Here is a 13,210-nt window from a genome sequence, read left to right as displayed (position 1 = left end):
GGCCCAACCCCAATTCTATTTCTGCACCCCTTCCCGTTGGCCCTTAAAAACAAATGTGAAGGGGAAGGTCTTCAAAATTTACCCCTAAGAAATAGGAAAGCACTAAAGCACCTGCACACGTCCTCGTATGTCATCGCGATCTCTTGCTTCATATGAGATCAGAAGATCACGACTGCTGTAGTTATTCCAGTTGCATTATTTATTGGTATTAATTAGGAAATCACTGTTATTATAATGATAATGTGGCAATAATATTGTAACTATACTGCGCATATACACAGTGGCCATATCCATCTAAACAAGAAAACTACATTAACATTATAGCAGACACTGTAAAAAGCTCATTTCTAGCCACTAGACTTTTCTGACAGGGGATTCCAGTGTCATTGAGTGTCATAATGTTGTGGGACTGCTATACAGGGGTTATTATTATGGATTATAAATAGCGAAATTTTTTTGTTTGTTTTTTGTTTTTAAGTTTGATGGTAAAACAGAAACAATGTTATAAATGTATTTAATTGTGTTTTTTTGTTGTAAAAATTTGTAGTAATGACAAAAAATACTAATTTGTGGCTCTTCTTACCTCCGGGTGCAGTGATCCTGCCATTGTAGCTGGTGTATTCTGGGAAATTTTCGTACCCCTTGGTTTCGAGTGTGGTCCTGAAAAATCTTTGTTTGAAGGGGTATTTATCCCTTCCCTACACCTTCAAGCTAAAGAGAATTGGGTAAGGGGAAGGGCTAATAGAGAGAATAGGTTTTGGGCCTTTGTCATCTGAGACAAATTTGGGAAATGCTAATAGATTTCTGAAATCCTAGGCTAAAATCTGTAATCTTTGATCGTTGGTTTGACATGTTCACAGATTATGCCCGTTGCGACCAGATTTTTCCTCTGATGAAGTTCTGGCAGTGTCATAAAATTTCAGACACTTTCCTGAAGTGTGACAACAGCTATGATAAACGTTAATCCAAGAACCAATAGGAGCTGTGTGCTGTGTGCAAAATTGCTGCTACAGATTGTTTACGTTTGCTGTGAGAAATCATTTCAGAACGCGGTATAGTAAAAGTGTCACGCGTGGATGACGTCAAACTCCAGCGGTGTTTTCTTTCTTGTTTGGCTCGTCTTCATTGCCTTTCAGTCTGACTTAATAACAGCGGAGATCTTACAGTGTGACATGGGAGCCATGTTTGTGCAGTCTGACATGTTACAATCGTTCTGGATTATAAAAAATCACAGTGTAGGCCGGCCTTTAGATGAAGAAAATTTAATGAATGGATGAATAAGCTAAATTCAAATGTAGTTCACTTAAGAATTTATATCTACAAATGAGTACAAAGAAATGGCAAGTAATTCCTTGAATTGAGTTTATAATTTGGAAGAAAAAAAACCCTGAAATTATATTTAGCATATTCAGTAATGTTTTTAAAATAAAGATGTATAATGTTTTATAATATTTACAATTTAGACTGTTGAGTTGTTTATATTTTTGGACATTTCAAATTCTACAAATTTAGAGACACTGCTCGCTGCAGAGCCATTTGAGCAGAGCTGAGCACCAGCGAGGGGGAGCATGAGCTCTCGCTCCTCCTCCTATAAGCTGTTTTAATGCGTACACCAACCCCACCCCTAACCCTACCCCCAGTGACATCACTCGTAGAAGAAGTGCAAGAAAGGAGGAGCGATAGCTCAAGCTCCCCCTCGCTGGAGCTCAGCTCTGCCCAAATGGCTCTGCAGTGAGCACCACTTGCAAATTTATACAATTACAATCATGCAACAATAGCTAGTTAATACGTCACTGCAATTTCTAAATCTCTGAATTTATTGAATAGCTATTTTTCTCTTTATTTGGGTGGTGACGTTTAACTTTACCATCCTCATTTAGTCTATTTTTATTTATTTATAAATGTATCATTCATTCATTTTCCTTTAGCTTAGTCCGTTTATTAATTGGGGGTTGCCACAGAGAAATAAACCACAAATGTTTTACACAGCGGATGCCCATCCAGCTGCAACCCGGTACTGAGAAACATCAATAAACACTCATTCACAAACATACACTACAGGCAATTTAGTTTATTCAATTCACCTGTCTTTGCAGTGCAAAGTTTGCACGTGTCTCTGGTCTGTAGGGAAAACTGGAGCTCCCAGAGGAAACCCACACGAACACAAGGAAAATATGCAAACTCCCCACAGAAATGCCGGGACTTAAACCAGTGACCTTCTTGCTGTGAGGCGACAGTGCTAACCACTAAGCCACTGTGTCGCCTTTTATTTATTTAATTTTTTACCTACCAATCTATCTATTAATTTATTTATTGCCATAGATTAAGAACAAAAAAAAGCCTAAGCATCTGTTCTATTGAGGATACATTACTCCACCAAAAACTCTTAATCTCTTTCCAGAGAAAGTTGCATGTCATTGATCTTTTCCCTGAGTTCAAAGTGGCTTTTAAATAAGTTATTGACTTTGTGCGTCCTGTTAAAGTTGGCAACAAGAGAAAAAAGAAGCGGTACAGGTTTTCGCAATCCAATTCCAGCTTTAAAGTCAAAATAATCAAAACAGATAATGCCTCCACTGAATACACAACCCTTGCCACAACATTCTCAGGGCTTCAGGCGTCAGAGTACCACAGTCAAACATAACAGGCCATGAATTATGTATTGAAGCTAAGTATATTTACTATAACGGGCTGGAATTACAGTGAGCTCTAACGTTTCGCTAAGGACAGAGTGGCTTTCAATAATTGATCTGATAGCAGGGTGAGTTGAGATAAAGTAGCCGGAGGTGTCTAATGTGGACACGCTTTTGTGTATTATCTGACGGCCAACAAACACTGGTCCCCATGATCCCAAGACTTTTTTTTTTTAAAAAAGCTTCTCTCTGACTCCTTCAGAATGCATTAGTGATCTAAGGATTGCTGGAATAAGAAAAATATGAATGTCTTGAAGCCATCAGTCTCAGTGCCTTCTATGAGTAATGTCATTGTAGTTCAGTACATCTATGGCTGCGATTCACTTTACTTTCAGACATACACTCAGGAACTTCCCCGAGTTCCTCTCTCAGGGGAATCCTTGTTGCCATTTCCAATTGTGTATCACTTCATCAAATAGCCAAAAGAAGTTTGTATGTACAGACTCATTCCTTCAACCCACAGATTTTGAGTCCATACCTGGACATAAAAAATACAGCGAAGTATTAAATTTTGAATCCTCAGATGCTTCTAATTTTCTAATAAAATTTAAATGCCAGACAATAGTTAAATAGATTAAGCTAGAAGTAAGCAAAAACATTTATATATTGTAACATTTATGTTGTTTTTTAAATAGATAAATACGATTTTAAATTATTGTAGTATTTTTTTTTTTATATGAGAAATCACTATTCGTATGTTACTTGCATTTTCTTTGTTGGTATGAACACTGTAAAGTGTTTAGTTGATTTTACTTTAAAAAAGTGAGTACAGTGGTCCCCTGTTATTGTGAAGTTAGGTTCTAAAAATATCCTGCAATAGGTGTATTCCACAAAGTATTCCGCTTTACTTTTTACAATTATTATAGATGTTAGGTTGTAAAACACCTCAGCACACACTTTAAACAGTTTTATCTACCTTTAGTATGTCCTGAAGTCCAACTTTTTGTGCAATGGTTAGCATTCCTTTTTGCCTTTTGGGTGTTACAGCAGGTGCAGTTTCGTCAACATTGTGGGGTTTGTTGGGGAGAAAACTTACAGTAGAGCACTTCAGAGTCACGCTGCTAGCGATCGAAAGTTTGTAAATTTGACAAGCTGAATGGACGCAGAACCGAAAGCATGTCAAATTGCACTAAAAAAATCTGCGAAATTGCAAGACCGCGAAAGGCGAACCGTGTTATAGTGAGTGATCACTGTACACTAATTGTCTTTTAAGTGATTAGTTGGCTTTACCTAAAAAAGTGAGTAAATTTGTTGCTTTAAAATTATTAATTCAAATAATTATGTGCATAGTTTTAAAAAAATAAGTTAATTAAACGTAACAGTTCTAAGTTACAATGGGTTTATTCACTTTTTAAACGTAAAGTGACTAATTAATTTTAATAGTGTGTGCATGGGTGAATTAAAGTCTGTTACATATACTGTACACTGTACATATACTGAATTAATTGTTCTTTTGTTAATTTGGAGAAAAAAGGGAACTATTTTGGTAAATAGGTAAATAATTATAATAGTAAAAGTATAATAATAATAAAAATAGTAATTATAATGGTAGTTTTTGTCATTGTTGTTGTCAAGTCAAAAGTTTTAGAATATAATAGAATGATGTCTGAGGATCATGTGACTGGAATGATTATTAAAATTATTCAGCTTTAAAATCACATGAATAAATTACATTTTAAATATATATTCTAAAATAAAACAGTTTTTAAAGGGGTGGTCCACTTCGATATCGTATTTTAAACTTTAGTTGATGCTTTATGAACATAAACAACACCTCTGAATGTAATAGACTCAAAGTTCAATGCAAAGGGAGACATTGGCTTCTATAGAATTAGCTTAGCAAAGCCTACAGCGAACGAAGTTTGGGGACTACAAAAAAATACATACAAGTTAGTGAGATCACAAATGCTTCAGGTCACTTTGCACATACACCTCGTGCAGTGACGGGGCATGGCCAGAGGAGGCACTGTAATGTTATAGCAGAGGAAGCTAAAATGTTGTTCAAGCGCTGCTATTTTCACAGAGCTTGTTCCATATTTGTATTTAGGCTTCCAAAGAAAACGATAGAAAAACAGAAGTGCTTACAATTTCATTTTTAATTATATTCCAGATAATTATAAAAATGTGGGTGAGGCAGTGGCGCAGTAGGTAGTGCTGTTGCCTCACAGCAAGAAGGTCGCTGGGTCGCTGGTTCGAACCTTGGCTCAGTTGGAGTTTCTGTGTGGAGTTTGCATGTTCTCCCTGCCTTCGCATAGGTTTCCACCCGCAGTCCAAAGTCATGCGGTACAGGTGAATTGGGTAGGCTAAATTGTCCGTAGTGTATGAGTGTGTGTGTGAATGTGTGTGTGGATGTTTCCCAGAGATGGGTTGCAGCTAGAAGGGCATCCGATGCGTAAAAATTTGCTGGATAAGTTGGCGGTTTTTTCCGCTGTGGCGACCCCAGATTAATAAAGGGACAAAGCCAACAAGAAAATGAATGAATGAATAATTCTAAAAATGTATACTGTATTTGGCCTGTGACCCACAACCTGTAAGTATTTTTATTTGTTAAAATTGATCTATTACATGCATAGTTTCTATTGTCAACGGTATGTTGTAGCAAGGACATAAACTAGGATGTAAACAACGGGAACTGCTGTTTGGCACCGCTGATAATTTAGCTACAAATTTATATTTTTCTGTCAAACCGCTGTAAAAACCCACAATCTTTACCAGAGGTGCAGTGTCTCACTATGCACATGGCTTCCGTGTGTTCTACATATTAATTTACAAACTTGCAAAAGATAAGTGAACGTTTCATACTACTTGCACATGCTTATTCCAAATCAATGTGAAAGACACTTGTCAGATGTGTCACAGCAGGTGTGAGGTTCAGGTGTGCCCTCTCTGTCATTTTATGTCCAATTCAGGCACAAACTGATACGGCTAACCGCTACTCTGACTGACGGTATTTACACAGCCACAAAAGCGTGTTCTTGTTGAGGTGTGTTGCTTTTCCTGGTGACGTGCAGCCGGTCCATTAATCACAGCACATTATCTGACTAATCAGAGACTCTTGTGGGTGGGCTTTCAGAGGAACTAGGAAGTGTAATGGTCGTTTTCATGTTAGCTGTGTAGCTGTATATAATCAGAGTATGATATATGAAAAAATAACGTGATCTTTTTTACAAATGAAGCATGAGCATTGCACCTTATAAACACAACCAAGCCTTAAAAATATAGTTTAAATCACCCCTTTAAATAGTGAAAGTTTCAAAATTGTACTGGTTTTGATGTGCTTTGAATCAAATAAATGCAGGTTGATGAGCAAAAGAGACTTCTTTAAAAAAATTATATAAATAAATAAATAAATAAATAAATAAATAAATAAATAAATAAATAAATAAATAAATAAATAAATAAATAAATAAAATGAATGAATGAATGAATGAATGAATGAATGAATGAATGAATGAATGAATGATTGATTGCAGCTCTACAAACTGGTTAGTGCAATTAAAGTAAGTCATATTCACTGCATGCCAGAATAAATTTTTTTAAGTTTTTAGACACCATGTACAGTTGAAGTCAGAATTATTAGCCCCCTTAAATTATTAGACCGCTTGTTTATTCTTTCCCTAATTTCCGTTTAAGGGAGAGATGATTTGTTTCTAAACATAATAGTTTTAATAACTCATCTCTAATAACTGATTTATTTTATCTTTGCCGTAATGACTGTAAATAATATTTTACTACAAATTTTTAGGACGCTTCTATACAGCTTAAAGTGACATTTAAAGGCTTAACTAGGTTAATTAAGTTAACTAGGCAGGTTAGGGGAATTAGGCAAGTTATTGTATAACAGTGGTTTGTTTTGTAGACTATCAAGAAAAAATATAGCTTAAAGAGGCTAATAATTTTGTCCCTAAAATGGTTCATAAAAAATTCAAAACTGCTTTTATTCTAGCCAAATTAAAACAAATAAGACTTTCTCCAGAAGAAAAAATATTATCAGACATACTGTAAAAATGTCCTTGCTCTGTTGAACACCATTTGGAAATTATTTAAAAAAGAAGAAAAAAAATCGAAGGGGGCTAATAATTCTGACTTCAACTGTATGTGGCAACACGCTATTCAAGTAAATCTCATATTATCCTTAATTAATGAATTATTTTTGAGCTAATATACTGCAGATTTTATTAATTTAAGGATTTAAAAAGGAAACGGTCATGGGAGTAGCCACGTTTTCTCTGAGCGGTTGAGCACAGAAGCTTTTGAAGCGGTGTTTGGAGGCCTGTACTGTACATCAGGGATGTGTGATTTATTCTGTGTGATACAGTGTTGGGCTCTGGCCTAGTCTTTGATGTTTGAGTTTCTGCTTTACATGTATGGAGGTGTTATCCTCAGTTAAGCTAATCCAGCCGCTCTGTTTTAAGGCGGTGAGTGATCTCCTGGGCAGGTTTGACTAAGGATGGAGGATGTCTGATGTGTAAGAGTTGTGTTTGTGTCTTACACTATACTGTAGGTGCGCTTACTGCTATATTTAGTGTCACTGCTGTGATGCTAGAGCTGCAGCCTTTTAGACAGACTGCATCAAATGAGATTTCCATAAGGATCAAAATAACCTGTGCGAAAATGGACATGGAAATGAATATTTAAGAGAGAAGAAACATACAGAAGAAACGCTGCAGTCATTACTAAATTGTAGCCTGTAGTTTGTTAATTTAAAATTGAACGTTTTTTATTATGTTTTATGCATGCATTAATTATATATGTCTTTTATTTGTTTGTTTTATTTGCAGTTTTATTTTTTATTTTTAGTTTTTGTTTGCGCATTTATTACTGCTTTCATTTGATTTTATGCATTTACATTTATTGTTTATGCCATATATTTATTCTTGTTTAGTCGTGCATAATCATTGCATTAATTTATTGTTTTTATAATTGTAAGAACCATAATTTGATCTGATATAATTTATTAATAGTGCTTAAATTCATGTACAGTTTACACATGTTGAAATGATTAATTTTGTACATTCACTATTTCCCCCCTACTACTTTGATTATATTGGCTTGCTTCACCTTCGGACTGTTTTAGGTTAAACTATGAAATTGGAAAGTGAAAGAAAGATAAAGCACGTTTTTGACCAGATTTTATTGTTATGATGTTTAAGAATTCACTAAACTTCTTTAAATAGAAAGTCAATTTATTTCACAAAATGCTGATGGTACACAACTGCTTATATATAGTTGGTTGGTTGGATTTTTGGAGCCCCTATTTTGCATTAAAGAAGGTCATATTTTTAGTTTTGGGGGTTTTCAACAACACCCTGATATGCGTGCAAGGTCAAAACACACTTTATTGTCTTATAATATGGATTTTTTTTTACCTAATTATCCCACCGACTCCCATATGAATCGTTCAACAATTCATTTGTTCTCAAACCTCTCCTTAGCGCGAAGCTAATCTGCGCTGATTGGTCTGATGACCCAGTCTGTTGCGATTGGTCGACAGCGTTCAGCACGAGACAGAGAAAAGCACACCACGGCTATGAAATAGCAGCCAGAGAGTATATGGGAGCCCAATGCGGGAATGCAATAAATAAATGCAGTTAAACACCAGCATATTGCTCAACTCTTAAACCTAACCCCAAGTAATAACAACACACATTCAGTATTAATCAACAACGTGGATAAAAATTGAACTATTTGAAAAAATTGACCGCGCAACGCGTGTGTAGGAACGGTTGATGGTGGCCATAGCAAAGGCAAACAGCAGAGCATCGACAGCTCAGAAACGCATTTAAATTGGTAAAGGAAGAAGCACGTGACACATTTTTAACGTGGTTTTGGACGCGATATGTGCCCCATACAGATTTAACCTGAGAGATACAGTACAAGCACTGATCTATTATAGATCCGTGATTAAAAGCAATGCTAAGCGATTACAAGTTATAACACACAATTAAACACATATTTTGCAAACTACTCAAAATGAGGCAACAATTTTAATTACACTTACATGTTATGATTCAGAGGAAGAAAAACTGGTGCATATGAACTGTAGTTACTGTCAAAGTCACTATCAAAGTCTGACAAAGTCCCATAGTCTCTGCTGCTCCTTCAATTACAAATTGCTGGCCAATCCCACGTTGCAGCGTAGGTTATTGTATCAAAAATCAAAAAAATTACCGGAGCAAACACAGCACTAGGTTGGCTATACTGTGGCGTTGTTGTGAAAATTAACTTTAACCCATTATTCCCCGCAGCCAGGGCCACCGCGTCCATAGAGGCGACCCAGGCGGCGGTCTAGGGCGGCAGAATAGAGAGAGGGCATCGGCGACATCTCCTCACTTTCGTTCGCGATGACCAATCAGAGTCACTTGAGGGCGGGCCTTTTAGAGGAACTAGGAAATATATCAGTCATTTTCATGTTAGCTGTGTATAATCAAAGTGAGATATATGAAAAAATAACATGATTTCCTTCAAGTGAAACATGAGCACACGTTGCTTTGCATCTTATTAACACAACCAACCCTTAAAATTACATTTCACCCCTTTGATATATTGTTTATATTTAAAAAAATGTTTGCATTATATATATATATATATATATATATATATATATATATATATATATATATATATATATATATAGAGAGAGAGAGAGAGAGAGAGAGAGTCTCAAAAAAAACCCTCCCCAAGAAGCAAAACGAACACTAACAGTATCTGTGGTATGAATACAGCACTACAAAATACAACAGAGAGAACTTCGGATGTCACTTACCTGCCCCGTAATGATTTGTTTAGCTGTAGTAGTTTGGAACTTGCGCTGAGAAAATGCATTTTTTTCCCTTGAGGACTTATTATGTGGTCTCTGTCTCCATCTTGTGGCGGAGCGTCAACTGCACTTTTTTTGGTCTGCTCAGACAGGCTGATGACGGCTGATGCACTGAATCAGATGCTCCGAAACTATAAATATTTTAAAACAGGCACTATGCTTATAAATAAACTGCATAGGTGCAATCTAAACAACTACATTATCGACTAAAAAAAACTCAAAAGTACATGATGTTGTACAGCAGCAATATTTGTCCAACTGTAGAGATTCCTCTGCTTGTCGCTGTATGTGAGCGGAGTAATACACAATGGTGAAAGGTAAAGAGGCTGGACGAGTGCTGTTATTTGCAGAACATCATATGGCAAGTCAGATTCAAGAACCAGACAGAATTATTGTATATAGGTCTATAATATATTTTACATGCCAAACTTTGACACTTTTTTTTCAGTTTTGACCAAATTTTGCCACAATTATTTTGCATTTTTGCTTCATTCATTTCCACATTACATTTATTTTCCTCCCCTTGATATTTAATGCAATTTGAGACCTCACCATACAGTATACCACACAGATGACCTTGATGGTGATATGACCAAAGGGGAAAGCTGTAGGTAAACCAAATCTGCAATGCGTTCCCCACCTCTGATCAGAGGTTTTCAGATCAATGGAAGCATAAATGAGAGCAGCAGGCTATTATGGCCTGGAATAATGCACCAATTGTGTTATCTCCCCAGTCCAGCTTGATGGATCTGTCTGATAGAAGAGCCATAGATTATTGCATAGTGCAAAGAGAGCAGACAACATCCTCCTCCTGAGAAACCGGAGATGCTTCGACTCAAGCTGTTTTTAAAGCCACAGTATGGGGAGAAAGAAAAAAAAAATCATTATTTTCACAGTAAGCAGCTAATCCGCGATAGAGACTGATAGACTGAACATGGGCTCGCTGAAGGCTACAGGTTTGATAGAAATCTTGATAAACGATGATTTGCTGATAATAATCTATTGTTCTGTCAGATTGGCCTGCAGCCGCTCTCCAAATATACTGCTGCTTATCTCTGTCATCTGACAGGGCTGGACATATACTCATTATGTTTGCTCAAGTATTTGACAGATGAATGGAGAGAAAGGTACTGTAGAAAGGGGACACATGATGTCAATTAAATATATAACTGTGTTAATAAAAAAAACTTTGTGGCCTCTGGGAAAAATGTATATTAATGAATTGAATGTATTAAAATAAAAGTCCAGTAATAAAATAGATCAAATAAATAAAGCAGTTTGTAGAAATGTAGGCTGTTACTATGTAAATACAAATAAGCTTTACAAAATTGGTTAAACATATTTATTATTATTAATATATTTTAGAAATTTAGATTATAGAACCATTTGCCTTTATGCAAGTCTTTAAATATTGTTGTAAAGGACTTTCGATGCAATTTATAGTATCTGTTTTAACAGATATTTAAGAGATAATCACCAGTTTGTCGAGCTTTAAAAAAATAATCATGCTTTTGGCAGCACAATATTTGATATTTTCGTTAGTTAGATCTCTAGAGACAGAAAGAGAGAGACATCCATATTATAATAATATACTGATTATTATAATTTATTATTACTGTTTTGTCCATAAATGTTGATTGTTAAATGTACATTTTTTTCTAATTTATTATTTTATTTATTATTAGTTTTTTAATAGTAATAATAATAATAATAATAATAATAATAATAAATTCATAAATTTTCCTTTTGGCTTAGTCCCTTAATTAATCTGGGGACGCCACAGCGGAATGAACCGTCAACTCATGCAGCATATGTTTTATGCAGCGGATGCCCTTCCAGCTGCATCCCATCACAGGAGAACATCCATACACACTCATTCACACACATACAGTTATAGTCAGAATTATTAGCCCCCCTGAATTATTAGACCGCTTGTTTATTTTTTCCCCAATTTCTGTTTAACTAGAGCAGACTTTTTTTCAACACATTTCTAAACATAATAGTTTTAATAACTCATTTCTAATAATGAATTTATTTTTCCTTTACCATCATGACTGTAAATAATATTTTACTAGATATTATTCAAGACACTTCTAGACAGCTTAACATGACATTTAAAGGCTTAACTAGGTTAATTAGTTTAACTAGGCAGGTTAGGGTAATTAGGCAAGTTATTGTATAACAATGTTTTGTTCTGTAGACTATCGAAAAAAAGATATACCTTAAAGGGGCTTATGATTTTGTCCCTAAAATGGTGTTTAAAAAATTAAAAGCTGCTTTTATTCTAGCCGAAATAAAATAAATAAGACTGTCTCCAGAAGAAAAAATATTACCAGACATACTGTGAAAATTTCCTTGCTCTGTTAAACATCATTTGGGAAATATTTAAAAAAGAAGAAAAAAATCGAAGGGGGCTAAAAATTCTGACTTCAGCTGTACATTACGGCCAGTTTTAGCCTTCCCAATTCATCTATAACACATGTTTTCGAAATTGTGGGGGAAACCGAAACACCCAGAGGAAACCCACGCGAACAGGGGGAGAACATGCAACTCCACACAGAAACGACAACTGACCCAGCTGAGGCTTGAACCAGCAACCTTCTTGCTGAGACAAATGTGCTACCCTTAATGTGGCACCTTAGTGTATATAAGAATTTTAATAATTCATATTAATGAATATTACACCTTCTCAATGAAAATCTGACGATTCACTACATTAATAAATCTGAAACTTGATCAGAAATCTAGTCAAAATATATATATATATTTTTTCATATTTAGTGTTAAGACATATAATACTGTTTGGGTTACTTAGGTGAACATATTTTATTTTCGTTTTTTGTGTGACCACCGTTACAAAGGACTGGATATCTATAAAGACTTTTGCAAAGAATATATATTCAGATCTTGAAGGAAAGGACATTATGATGTTTTCAAGAATAGTGTTGGAGATTTAGCTAACCTTTATTGTTCTCATATTTATAAAAAACATTTAAAGTTCTAAAGCAGCTGTGTCCTTGAAAAAGACGTGATAGTGATAGTGTCATCAGAAACTGAATTGGAAATGATGTTATTTTATTATAGTCAGTCGTGAACTGAGGTGGGCCGATCTAAGGCTTGAAACCCCAGGGCTGAAAAGGAGTCCCACAAGTAAAAGGTGTATCAAAGTTTTCATTTGGTTATTGATTTGTGTATAGAAAATATGCTCAAATATAATAAATTAGAACAGATAGGATTAACATTATGGCAGTGTTTTTCCAGAACTGAGATGTGGCTGGAATGTCATCCGCTGCGTAAAACATATGCTGGATAAGTTGGCCGTTCATTCTACTGTGGTGACCTCAAAAATAGAAACTAAACTGAAGAGAAATTAATGAATTTATGAATATGACATTGTTTAAACATTGTTGTAAAACATTTTGTGTATGGTGTGTTGTTTTACATATTAGTCACTTGACACATACAGTTAAATGAGAAAAGTTGGCACTTTTAAATCAAGCTCTCTTGTTGTCCTTGATTTTACAGTTCACATGTACATACTTTATTGTTATCACAATCCTGACATAAATTAGGTTATAGCTAGGTATTGTACCCAAAACTACCACAGAACCTTACTTTAAACCAGAGATGCCCAAAGTTGGCCCATTGTAACCTTTGATTTTGCTCACTAACCCATCTGAGAGGAAAGTGAGACTGATGG

General features: G+C 35.3%; 1 protein-coding gene across 11 annotated transcripts in view; it reads left to right on the top strand.

The window, feature by feature from the left end:
• The window catches only part of ctnnd2a (catenin (cadherin-associated protein), delta 2a), a 579,694-nt gene that overhangs the window by 265,617 nt on the left and 300,867 nt on the right, over positions 1 to 13,210 (top strand). The gene's annotated exons all lie outside the window — the stretch shown is intronic.

Source organism: Danio rerio, chromosome 24 (assembly GCF_049306965.1).
Source record: "Danio rerio strain Tuebingen ecotype United States chromosome 24, GRCz12tu, whole genome shotgun sequence".
Taxonomy (NCBI): Eukaryota; Metazoa; Chordata; class Actinopteri; order Cypriniformes; family Danionidae; genus Danio; species Danio rerio.
This window is presented reverse-complemented; position numbering and strand designations above follow the sequence as displayed.